This window comes from Bos javanicus, chromosome 18 (assembly GCF_032452875.1).
Source record: "Bos javanicus breed banteng chromosome 18, ARS-OSU_banteng_1.0, whole genome shotgun sequence".
Lineage (NCBI taxonomy): Eukaryota > Metazoa > Chordata > Mammalia > Artiodactyla > Bovidae > Bos > Bos javanicus.
In genome coordinates, this window is record NC_083885.1 from 8,244,353 (window position 1) to 8,258,010 (window position 13,658).

A 13,658-nucleotide genomic window follows, 5' to 3' on the forward strand; every position below is an offset into this window, starting at 1 on the left:
TTCAGGAGGAGGGCACCCTGACAAAGTCTGCAGGAACCTCCTTACTTTGCTGGGACCCGTGACCGGCCACCAAAATCACAAAACCATGGCAACACGGAAGGGTGCCTGATTAGTGAAAAGTACGGCGTGAAAACTGAGTCAGAGAAGTGCCTAGAAAAACAGAATTGCCCTATGATCCAGAAATCCTACTTCTGGGCATCTACCCGTAAAGAAAAACAGGGATTCAGAGAGATGTGTGTCCATCTGTGTTCATAGCAGCATTGTTCCCAATAGTCAAAAGGTGGAAAGAACCCAAACGTCCATTATCCCCAAATAAATGGATGAACCAAGTGTGGTTTATCCATGCAGTGGAATATCATTCAGGCTTAAAGAGGCAGGAAATTCTGACACACGTTACACTGTGGATGAACCTCGATCATTACTTCTAAATGAAGTAAGCCGAACGCAAAGGACAAATAGAATACAATCCCCTGATACAAGGGACCTGCAGCAGTCAGATTATTCATAGAAACAGAAAGCAGAATGTGGTCGCTGGGGCTGGTGGGAAGGGGAGGGGAGTTAGTGTTTAATTTGGGAAGTTACAAAGTTCTGTACATGGATGGTGGTGATGGTTGTGTCACAAGGAAAAACAGAACACTGCAGAGCTTTGTGCATGTAACAGGTGGTTAAGGTGGAGTACATTATGTGTATTTCACCACAATTTTTTAGGGAAAGGATGCCTAGTATAGTAGCTGACTGGCTGGGGGGAGGGGGTGTTCAAATCCCAGCCCCGCCTCTTCGTGCGTTCTTTTGTCCGTCTGGCATTATTTCTCCTGCTCAGAGCTGTGTGGCGGTGAGGGTCCTCTGCCCTGTGGGAGGCTCCGGGCAGCAGGGGCGGGCGGCAGGCCTTCACCAAGTCACATCATCAAATACGGGCATGGATTTCCTCTCAGTTATTAGGTCTGTGACCTTGCGCAAGCTGCCTCTCCTTTCTGAGCCTGTTTCCTTGTCGGTAGGAACAGGGACAGTCACATGACTGATGATAAAGCATGAGTGTCCTCTGAATGGCCCAGGCGGGAGTGCTTAGCTGAGCAGGCCCTCCACAGGGGTGAGTTCCTTTTCCGGAGTTCCACGTCAGAAAGAGACGCCTGTGGACAGCGCTGACATGATTCGTGTTGCCCAGGATGGACTCAGGCAGTATATATCCAGGTATTTTAAGTCACGTACGATCCTTTTATATGCCCAGAAGGTCTGGCAGGATGTTCACCAAGGTGTGAAGAACGGGTGATAGGATGGCAGCTAGGAGTTTTTTTCCTTAATCTCAATTCAGGGAGATCTTGAGCAAATATCCTGACACCTCTAAACCTCAGTTTGGTTTTCTCAGATGCAAAATAAGAATGTTTTCTTCTTTTTAATGCTTTATTGTGGGAATGTTCAAGCCTTCACCAAAGAAGAAGAAATAGTTGTGAACTCCCCTACCCAAGAATCAAGAGTTAGCAATAAATTGCCAATTTTGTTTCATCTCTGCCTCCCTACCTCTTCTCTTGCTGGTTATTTTAAAGCAAATCCCAAACAAAGAAACTCTTTAAAAAAAAAATCATCACAATACCATTATCACACCTAAATATATATATATATATATATGTTTTTTTTTTTTTTGCTTAATTTTTTGGTCACACCACACAGAATGCAAGACCTTAGCTCCCCAACCAAGACTGGAAGCCACGCTCCCTACAGTAGAAGCTCAGAGTCTTAACCACTGGACCGCCAGGGACGTCCCTCAGTTCAGTTCAGTTCAGTCGCTCAGTCGTGTCCGACTCTTTGTGACCCCATGAATCGCAGCACGCCAGGCCTCCCTGTCCATCACCAACTCCCGGAGTTCACTCAAACTCATGTCCGTCAAGTCAGTGATGCCATCCAGCCATCTCATCCTCTGTCGTCCCCTTCTCCTCCTGCCCCCAATCCCACCCAGCATCAGAGTCTTTTCCAATGAGTCAACTCTTCGCATGAGGTGGCCAAAGTACTGGAGTTTCAGTCCCTAGGTAATTAAAAAAATTGATTTTTAAAAAAATTTTGGGCGTAGGGACTTTGGCGGTCCAGGTTAGGGCTCCAGGCTTCCACTGCAGAGGGCACAAGTTCCATCCCTAGTCAGGAACCTGAGATCCCACATGCTGTGTGGTGTGGCCAAAAATTTTTTTTAAAAATAAGAAAATTAAAAAAAAAAAAAGAAAATTAAAAAAAAATTACCTAATATCTAATCAGTGTATAATCATCCTTGATTGTCCTGTGAATACTTTTTAATTTGATTTGCTTGAATCAGGATCCACAAGATCCACACATTATACTTGCTTGATATATGCATTTCCCCAGAGTTTTAATTGGACAGTTTTCAAATGTCCAGGGGAGGCAAAAGGATTTTACAGTGAGCATGTGCACAGCCCCCAGATTCAACCACTGGCGTGGTACTGTCCCGTGCTCACCCATCTCCCTATCTCTCTGTAGTCAGTAGTACTTTTAAGTCTTTTGACCTAAACACTGTCCTTGCTCTCATGCTTTTTCCTTGCCATTTATCTGTTGAAGAAATCATTTGTCCTGTAGAATTTTTCATTTGAAGATTAGATGCACTGTGTGCATAGTGCTTAAAATGTAGTAGGTACCTAATTAATATTCATTACTCATTGTTTTGTTCTGTATCTGTATCTTCTGGTTTTTCTCAATGAAAATATATCCTTTGGTTAAAAAAAAAAAAAAAAGGAGAGAGAGAGTTTTAAAAGCGTCCCTGGGCTGCTAGACTTTTCAAAGAAGCTACATTGGTTTGTAGCCACAAGGGGGTCTGTCTTCACTTGGTTTGCTGGGCTCGCCCCACCCCCTAGGCCCTCAGGAAGGACCACCAGCACTGGGCAATGGAAGATGGCAGAATGAGGGAATGTGGAGGTGGGAGACAGAGCCGGAGGGGCTCAAAGGAAAGGCCGTCGGAGGGGGGCGAGTCTGGATCGGCCCCTTCCCCTGGGCTGAGGGCAGTGACCCCAGGAGGGAGGCCCAGAGGAAACGCTGCAAAGTGTGGAAAGCTGCAGAAATCTCAGGAGAGCGTGGAAGCAACAGCACACATCATTAGGACGGAGAGGGAGCACACAGCTTGGTTTCGAGGGGCTGGGGCAGATGGAAAAGAGGAAGATGAGCCTCCCCAGGGATCTGACTCCACAAACTCGGACACCAGGCAGACAGATGAGAAATACGCAGGAACCGGCATCCTCCATGAGCAGCTGGAGAGGAAAAGCAGGAGACTGGCGGTGGGGAGCTCTAGGAGGAGGGGTCAGGAGCGCGAGGAAGGATTTGCCCCCGCGCCCCATCACCTGTGTGGTCCTGGGTAAGGCCCCCTCCCTTCCCTGAACCTCAGATTTCCCCACCTGCAAGACAGGGGTGAACCAGAAGCCCCCTAGGACTTTCTTTTCACTCAGGCAAGGCCAGTATTCCATCTCACTGACTGCTCCCTGGGGGTGAAGGATCTGGATGTGTTGGGGACTCCTTTGGCACTTTTTCTTCAAGAAGGTAAACACCAAGTCCACTGTGTGCATCACAATAAACTGTGGAAAACTCTTAAAGAGATGGGAATTCCGGACCGCCTTGACCTGCCTCTTGAGAAAGCTGTATGCAGGTCAGGAAGCAACAGTTAGAACTGGACACGGAACAACAGACTGGTTCCAAATAGGAAAAGGAGTACGTCAAGGCTGTATATTGTCACCCTGCTTATTTAACTTCTCTGCAGAGTACATCATGAGAAACGCTGGGCTGGAAATGGCACAAGCTGGAATCAAGATTGCCGGGAGAAATATCAATAACCTCAGACATGCAGATGACACCACCCTTATGACAGAAAGTGAAGAGGAACTAAAAAGCCTCTCGATGAAAGTGAAAGAGGAGAGTGAAAAAGTTGCCTTAAAGCTCAACATTCAGAAAACGAAGATCATGGCATCTGGTCCCATCACTTCATGGCAAATAGATGGGGAAACAATGGAAACAGTGGCTGACTTTATTTTTCTGGGCTCCAAAATCACTACAGATGTGATTGTAGCCCTGAAATTAAAAGATGCTTACTCCTTGGAAGGAAAGATATGACCAACCTAGATAGCATATTAAAAAGCAGAGACATTACTTTGCCAGCAAAGGTCCTTCTAGTCAAGGCTATGGTTTTTCTAGTGGTCATGTATGGATGTGAGAGTTGGACTATAAAGAAAGCTGAGTGCAGAAGAATTGATGCTTTTGCACTATGGTGTTGGAGAAGACTCTTGAGAGTCCCTTGGACTGCAAGGAGATCCAACCAGTCCATCCTAAAGGAGATCAGTCCTGTGTGTTCATTGGAAGGACTGATGCTAAAGCTGAAACTCCAATACTTTGCGAACTGAAACTCCAATACCTGATGCGAACAGCTGACCCATTGGAAAAGACCCTGATGCTGGGAAAGATTGAGGGCAGAAGGAGAAGGGGACGACAGAGGATGAGATGGTTGGATGGCATCACGGACCTGATGGACATGGGTTTGGGTGGACTCCGGGAGTTGGTGATGGACAGGGAGGCCGGGCATGCTGCGATTCACGGGGTTGCAGAGAGTCGGAGTCGACTGAGTGACTGAACTGAACTGAACCGAAACACCAAGTCCAGGCTCAAAACCGCGAGTCACCAAGTCAAAGTACCAAGAGAGCTCAGGCCGTAGCGTACACCATCCTGGATTCCGTTCCTCACCCTGCCCTTCCCGGCCTGTGATCTGAGGTAGCATTCCACAAAGGACTGGTGATGCCCGTCAAGGCTAAAGAAACGGGCCCAGCCGGCTTTTCCTGAACCCAGATCCCAGACTTCTGAAAAGCAGTTAACGGTTGGAGTAGATTTGGCTAATTCACCTCCAAAGAAAATCTGAATATTTTTAGCCAAACCAAACAGAAAAGTGAATAAATATAGAAATAAACCACTTGCCTGAATCCCTGGCCCACAACCCAGCCACCTGTCAACCAGCACCATTGTGAAACCACAAGGCCCGAGGTCACGCCAGCCAACTCGCATGTGTGGGTCACTGTCATCCACGCTAATGAAACTCACTAGCCAGCTGTGAGCTAGGTCTACTCAGGCCCAGTGATGACACTGGTGCGTGGTGGGGAAGCTCAGGCCACTGAATACAGGCTCCCTAAGTGCCTCGCCCAGAGTTGAGTCATGCCCCACCCAAGGTGCCCCAGTGGGTCCTCCTGAATCACGGCGGCGCCCTGGGAACTGCTCCGTGTGAGCTTGAGGACAAAGGGCAGACTTGTGTCCATGCTCATTCCAGGGAAAACAGGATGAGCAATGCCCTCTGGGGCTGTAGAAGCCGGGAGTGAGGTGTCGTGGCCAGAGCTGGTCAGGGCAGAACGGAGTAGCACTTAACGCGGCCCGCTTTGGGCTTTGTAATGGGTCAAATTGTGCCCCTCCAGAAATGGCCAAGGAGGGATTCCCTGATGGTCCAGGGTTAGGACTCTGTACTTCCACTGCCAGGGGCCCGGGTTCGATCCCTGATTGGGGAACTAAGATGCCACATGCCACACTCATGGCCAGAAAAAAGAAGAAAGAAAGGAAAAGAAACATGTCCAAGTCCTAGCCCCCAGTACCTCCAAATAAAGCCTGTCACTGTATTTGGAAATAGGGTTGTTGCAGATGAAGTAAGTTGAAATGCAGTCATGCTGGAGTAGGGTGGGCCCCTTATCCAGTAAGACTGTGTCCTTATAAATAAAAAGGGGAAGTTGGGGCACAGGCACACTTAGGGAGGATGCCTTGGACTTGAAGGCAGAGCTTGGGAAGATGCCCCTGTGTACAAGCCAGAGATGGCCAGCAAACCCTTGGGAGCGAGACAGGTGCAGAAGAGACACTTTCCTCGGCCCTCAGACGACAGCAACCCTGCTGAGCCTCCAGAGCTGTGAGAGAAGATGTCGCTGCTGTGCAACCTGCCCAGTTCATGGTGCTCTGTGACAGCACCCTCGGACAGGGGTTTGGGTGGCGACGGGCCTGCTGCCCGTCTCTGGGAGACCTGGGGCAGGTTACTTTCCTTCTTTGAGTCTGGGGCCTAGAACCCGAGACTCAGGGGGCCTGTCTGGATAAAGCCCAGCCAGGTCCCCTGGGTGCGTTACCTGGACATCTGGAGGTGGTGGGAAACTGGAAGCAGTGCCCCCTTCCTTAGCTCTGGAGACTGGGCTGAGTTGCCCATTTTGGGCCCAGTGCCAGACACACAGCAGAGGCAGCCGGAATCCCGTGAGGCACTGAAACAGAATTCCAGAGAAATCAGGACAAAAGACAGAGGAGAGAGGAGGCTTTGTGCAGACCCTCCCTCCTGTTCTTCCCGGGGCCTGGCTGTTCCGTGCTGGCTGGGTTCTGACGTGTATGTCCTTTCTGAAGATTCTCCTTCCTTGAGGTGTCACAGAACAGCATGCTAGCTGATCTCTTTGCCTGTCTTTGGAAGTGCTTTGAAACTTGTAAAGTGGGGAACACGTTTTCTCGGCAACAGCCGCCTTATTGAACACCTGCTGCACGCAGGTAAAGAAGCTGTAAGTCCTGCCCTAGGTGGGCCAGGCCAGGGCGGTGCCACAGGGCGGCGTGGGGAGGCAGTGGCAGTGCCGTCCTGCCCAGCCTCCGCCCAATTCAGAATGGGACAGGCTGCCCGTCAGGGCTCCAGTGTTTTTCACTGTCGACTAGAAGAGGTTTTGTGAGACGTCAAAGACGGCATTCATCCCCTTCCTCGTCTTTTTTTCTCATTTTGAGAAACGTGAGCTAACAGCAAAATTATGAAAAGCATAACTGGGGCTAAAACAGGCAGCGCTGGGAACTCCCTGGCCGTCCAGTGGTTAGAAGTCCAGGCTCTCACTGCCAAGGGCCCAGGTCGAGGAACTAAGATCTTGCATGCCATGAAGCATGACCCAGAAAAATAAAATAGGCAGGGACTTCCCTGGAGGTCCAGAGACTAAGACTCCAGGCTCTCAGCGCCAAGGGCCAGGCTTGATCCCTGGTCAGGGAACTAGATCCCATCCCACATGCCGCAACTAAGATCCTGCGTCCTATAAGATTCTGCACTATACAGCGGAGATCTGAGTGCCACAGCTAAGACCCGACGCAGACAGATGAGTAAGTAAATAAATATTTAAGACAAATAAAATAGGCAACGTGGCAGGGTGGCTAAGAGAGGGAGTCTAGTACTAAACTGACCAGGCTCAAGTGTGACCCTGGCTAGTTAATGAACCTCCCTACTCGCCAACCTCCTCATCCATGCAATGGAGACAATAACCCCACTGCAATTTCGTGAGGATTAATTTAAAGGAGTCAACACAGGCAAAGTGCTTATACCAGTGGCTGGCACAGAGTAAGACATATGTAGGTATTTGCTATTGTTAATAAAATAAATGCACAAGGTTGGGGAACACAGTGAAAGAAGTGGTTATTATTTGGGATAAGATGTTTCTTGGGAGACTGCCCAGCCCACAATGACCCACCTGACCATCCTCACCTCTAAGGAGTCGGTGCCAGCATCCATATTTGGACAGCTTAGCTCAGACACTGGCTGGGGTGGGCATCTGGGCCACCTGACCAGCTAAATTCTTCCCTTAGAACTGAACCAAAGAAAGAACTCCCAGTAACTGTATATAACTTTGTATATGTAATTTTTCAAGTCTCCTGTAAATGCATTATCATATTTTCATAATTTAAAAGACAGGAAGAAAGAGCTCGTAGATTGTTGACCTCAGCGGATCTCTCGAGGGGTCCCCTTCTGTCAGGCTGAAGTGACACAGCAGAGGAAGTCTGGAGGCAGGGTAAGAAGATGCAGAGAGAAGCCGGCACACAGAGCCGAGAGAAATGCCCTGGTTTCTGGCCGTTTCTGAGACCTGTCTACCTTTACGCTCTTAGGGGTCCTGTGAGACACCCTTGATTCCTTCTAAGCCATTTCCACTCTATTTGAAGCTACCCTGGTTGGTTTCTGTTGCAGCCGGGGTCTTGGCAAGCACCCTGATGCTGCAGCCTGCCCTCCCCTCGTTTCTCTGAATCTGTGAGGGTCTGCTCACCAGAGCTACAAGAAAACGTCCACTCCTCTCCCTTCAGCCCAGGCAGACTGCAGTTTCAGTTTCATGGCTGCCATGAAGTTCAGTTTAGTGGCTGAAGAAAGAAGGAACCAGGAGTTGAGCAACCTGGCTTCCCTACCATGCATTGGGCACTTCTTCCTAAACCTCGTTCTGAGCACTTTACATGCATTGTCTCATTTGCTTGATTGTGACTATCAGATTGGATCTCTATTTCACAGATGAAGAGACTGAGGCTTCTGAGAAGAGGTTTGGGTAGTGTCACCCAGCTAAGTCAGGTGGACAGCTGGGATCCAGATCCAAAGTTTGTGCTTTCAGCCTCCTTCCCATCCCTCCTGCAGCCCCTGGATTCCATCCTCCTGTTCTCCTGCTCTGGGATCCTGGACAGACCCTTGATCATGTCTCGGCTGATGAAAGGGGGTGTGGCTAGGTTTTGGAAGAGCCACACATACTCCACACATGTTAACACGCTGCCCCCCGCCACCCCGCCCCCCGCCATACTTCCTTTCCTTGCTTCTTAGCAACTGACTCAGAGCGGATGGAGGGGAAAGAAGTGAGGTCACATTTAAATTGGTCAATTTGAGCAGCTCACCGCAAAGGCTGGTGTGGGAGAGAGATGCAATTAATCTGAAAAACACAGTGGTTTTTATTTTTAAAAATATGATCCGTGGCCTTCAAACCTCTGTGTGGCTGTGCCAGGCATCCATTTCCACGCGTCAGCAGCAGCCTGGCATTTCATAAAGTCCCTGTGAATTTTTAAAAAAATGAATGGCATTTGTCTTTTTTCAAAAGTAAAACAAATCAATACATGTTTATTGTAGGAAATTTGGGCTTGGGGGGTGGGAAGAGAGCAGAAAGAGGGCAACAGTATTTGCCCATAAGTGTTGCAACTGTGTAGTGGATAGATTAGCCAGCCACGAAAGGAACAGACCACAATACGTGCACCAACACGGATGGATCGCCAAAAGTGTTATGGTGCGTCAGAGGTCAGACCCAAAGGAGGATGTATCTTCTGACTCTATTTATATGAACTTCAAGAAGGGGTGAAACTATCTATAGTGACCGAAGGCAGATGGGGGGATGTCTAGGCCAGCAAGTGGGTGGCTGGGATCAACAGCAGAGGAGCAGAAGAAGCTTTGTTTGGGTTGTGAGAATGTTTTATATTGGTGTCTTGATTCAGGTGGTGGTTACCTGGGTGTAGACCTTCATCAAAACTTATCAACCTGTTCTTTTTAAACGAGTGACTTTAATTTCATGTAAATTGTATTTTGATAATGTTGATTTCAAAAGGCAAAAGAATGACTTATAACCCCACCCACTGCAGAGATAACTGCTATTAAGGTTTTGGTGTGTGTATGTAAATCAACTGACTGATTGTGTGTAACAAAGATTCAGTTCAGTTCAGTTCAGTTGCTCAGTCGTGTCCGACTCTTTGCGACCCCATGAATCGCAGCACGCCAGGCCTCCCTGTCCATCACCAACTCCCAGAGTTCACTCAAATTCATGTCCATCGAGTCAGTGATGCCATCCAGCCATCTCATCCTCTGTCGTCCCCTTCTCCTCCTGCCCCCAATCCCTCCCAGCATCAAAGTCTTTTCCAATGAGTCAACTCTTCACATGAGGTGACCAAAGTATTGGAGTTTCAGCTTTAGCATCAGTCCTTCCAATGAACACACAGGACTGATCTCCTTTAGAATGGACTGGTTGGATCTCCTTGCAGTCCAAGGGACTCTCAAGAGTCTTCTCCAACACCACAGTTCAAAAGCATCAGTTATCTTCTGCACTCAGCTTTCTTCACAGTCCAACTCTCACATTCATATATGACCACTGGAAAAACCATAGCCTTGACTAGACGGACCTTTGTTGGCAAGGTAATGTCTCTGCTTTTGAATATGCTGTCTAGGTTGGTTATAACTTTCCTTCCAAGGAGTAAGCATCTTTTAATTTTATGGCTGCAGTCACCATCTGCAGTGATTTTGGAGCCCAGAAAAATAAAAGTCTGACACTGTTTCCCCATCTATTTCCCACGAAGTGATGGGACCAGATGCCATGATCTTCGTTTTCTGAATGTTGAGCTTTAAGCCAACTTTTTCACTCTCCTCTTTCACTTTCATCAAGAGGCTTTTTAGTTCCTCTTCACTGTCTGCCATAAGGGTGATTTCATTTACATATCTGAGGTTACTGATATTTCTCCCAGCAATCTTGATTCCAGCTTGTGCTTCCTCTAGCCCAGTGTTTCTCATGATGTACTCTGCAGATAAGTTCAATAAGCAGGGTGACAATATACAGCCTTGACGTACTCCTTTTCCTATTTGGAACCAGTCTGTTGTTCCATGTCCAGTTCTAACTGTTGCTTCCTGACCTGCATATAGGTTTCTCAAGAGGCAGGTCAGAAGGTCTGGTATTCCCATCTCTTTCAGAATTTTCCACAGTTTATTGTGATCCACACGGTCAAAGGCTTTGGCATAGTCAATAAAGCAGGAATAGATGTTTTTCTGGAACTCTCTTGCTTTTTCCATGATCCAGCGGATGTTGACAATTTGATCTCTGGTTTCTCTGCCTTCTCTAAACCCAGCTTGAACATCTGGAAGTTCACGGTTCGCGTACTGCTGAAGCCTGGCTTGGAGAATCTTGAGCGTTACTTTACTAGCGTGTGAGATGAGTGCATTTGTGCAGTAGTTTGAGCATTCTTTGGCATTGCCTTTCTTTGGGATTGGAATGAAAACTGACCTTTTCCAGTCCTGTGGCCACTGCTGAGTTTTCCAAATTTGCTGGCATATTGAGTAACAAAGATTAGTTTTAGATAAATGTTCAATCCTCTGTAATACATTTTTTTTTTTTTTAAATTAACCTCAGGGACTTCCCTAGCAGTCCGGTGGTTAAGACTTCACCTTCCAATGAATCCGGTACAGGTTTGATTCCTGGTTGGGAAGCTGGGATCTCATATACCTTGGGGCCAAAAAAAACAAAACATAAAAAAACCAGTAGCAATATTGCACCTCCAAATCTCCCAAACTAGAGAAGTAGGGGGTGTGGCAGGTCATCACTCAGCTACCCGGTACACAGGCTGCTAACTAGGAAACGGAGCTCCACATCCCCTCCCTCCCTCCCTACCCGTGAGCCTAGAAAATGGGCTGACTTTACATCAGCTCAGAAGTGGGAGGGGGATGTTCCCTGACTTCAGGATGAAAACATGACTCCTCTCCTTACACCAGGAGAATAAGCACATTATTTGATTGGTACATTAAATGCCATCAGTACAGAGTGTGTGCTCCATTGTGCTGGGATCTCATGCCTGTTAAAAATGAGGCTCAGGAATACTCTCCTGGATGATGTGATTTTGAGATGGAGTTTTCAGTTGGAGCTTTGGGAGTGTTCCCCCAAAGCAGCAGTTCCATGGGGCAGCTACGAAATTAAGAACAAATAATTCTGCTTCTGGCACCTGGCATATGATTACAGGCGTAGCTTCATGCCATTAAGGGGCTCCAGAAACATGACTCCAAACAGGTTGCATCTCATTTCATCCTGTGAGTTACTGTGTTCCTTGACAGCCTGATAAAGCTGGCTGTGAGTTTCCTCCAGCCCCTGGGAAGTGGCATCTGAGGAGGGACGTGCTGTTGCATGAGTGTGGACGATATAATCTCCCCCAGACTGTGAAGCACAGGATGCCTGGGGAGCAGCCTGTACCGGCTGAGAAGGTGGGAAAAACATTTTCCTTTAAACCAGGGGTTCTCAATCAGGGCTGATTCTGCCTCCCAGGTGACATGCGGTAACGTCTAGAGACGTTCTGTTTGTCACAAATCGTGGCTGCTCCTGGCATCTATGGGTTAGGGCCAAGGATGCTGCTAAACACCTCTAGTGTCCCGGGCAGCTGTCTGCTGCCAGGAATGACCCAGCCCTTAAATGTTCATAGCAGCCAATGTTGAAACCCCTGCAAAGACGCTGTACTGAGTTTCCGTGCTCCAGTTGTTGGGCAACATGAGCTTGAGAAGGGCTGTAATCAGGGCCTTGGGAACACGGGTTCGAAGATGACAGTGGCAACATGAAAACACAATGCTTATTCTACGTGCTCACCCAGTGCTGGGCTGTGAGCTCATTTAATTCCTATGACTCTGGGAAAAGGTGCTGTTATAATCCCATTTTACAGCAAATCAACCAAAGATACACACATCTGGTAAACGGAAGGGCAAGGAGTTTGTTTTCTTCTCGGCACACTTTTTTGAGGGGGTGAAGTGGGAGGAGGAGTGTCCGATTCCCCTCACTCAACTATGAGCCCCGCAAGGGCAGCATCTTGTGTGAGCTGGACCTATAGGCCCCAGCAAAGTCCTTGGCCCTCAGTAGGTGCTGACAAGGGTTTAATGGAATTGAATGAAGGCAGGCAGGAAGCAGGGCAGTGTTGCCTAATGGTTAGAATGTTGGCATTGCAGTTTGATTTCCAACCATTCAACAGATAACCATCATGCAGCTTCTATAGTCCAGAATAGGCAGGGACCTGTTGGAGCTGACCTATGCTCGCCCATGAGAGCTGACTGTTTTTCAGGAATTTTGAAAGCTGGTTGTCAGAGCCATTAAACAGGATGGAATTAGTATCAACTTACATTTAAATAAATTGTATCTTTAAAAAGGTAATAAAACTCATCAGTTCAGTTGCTCAGTCATGTCCGACTCTTTGCGACCCCATGAACCGCAGCACGCCAGGCCTCCCTGTCCATCACCAACTCCCCACTTCCTAATTATTTTACTAGCATTTCTGTTCCGAAATGTTATTTATGCCTATTTCAGGGGTTGCCAAGCTTCTTCTGTAAAAGGGCCAGATAGAAATATTTTAGGCTTTGCAAGCCCTGAGCTGAGACCCCTCCGCCCCTGTTTCATGTCCCCTGGAATGTTGTATCTGTAGGGTGGAAACACTCTGCAATGGGGTACGTCCCTTCCCAACTCTCCATGTTCAGTGAGGCCTGCTGATAACCTGAAGATGGCCGTGGTGGGAATATTTCCACCAGGGAGATTGTCAAATGCTATGAATCAGCACCCCCGCCCCCCACCCACCGCAAGCTGATGCTTAAACCTTCACCAGCACACCGCTGGACACAGTGATGGGCAGAACTGGAACAGATCCTGCCGTCTTGGAGGATACAGTGTGTTGGGTTTGTGGAGCATTTTGTTTGTGGGGCCTACCTATGGCCGTGTGGTAGGTAGAAGCAGAGGTGGCCCTCTCTCAGGGCTAGTCATCGGCTCTTGCGCCCTCCTCCCCACTTCTTCACGTCCCTCTGTGGGCTGCCAGGGCTCTCTCAGGGCTAGTCATCAGCTCTCGCGCCCTCCTCCCCACTTCCTCACGTCCCTTTGTGGGCTGCCAGGGCAGCAGGTCTGTCTTTACCCTCGGAGTTGGCTCCAGGGGGTGACCTGAGGGACCTCAGTGTTGAGCTGCGAGCTGTTTCCCGCTCCCTCACTACATGTCCCCAGCGTCTAGCATGGAGTAGCATCTTCACCAACATGGCCCCGAGTGAATCCGTGGTACACTGTTGATCCGAGTGGAAGAGGAACTTGCAGTGAGCCGGTGAGAGCAGAACGCTGGTCTTTGGGACGGGCTCAAACGAGGAG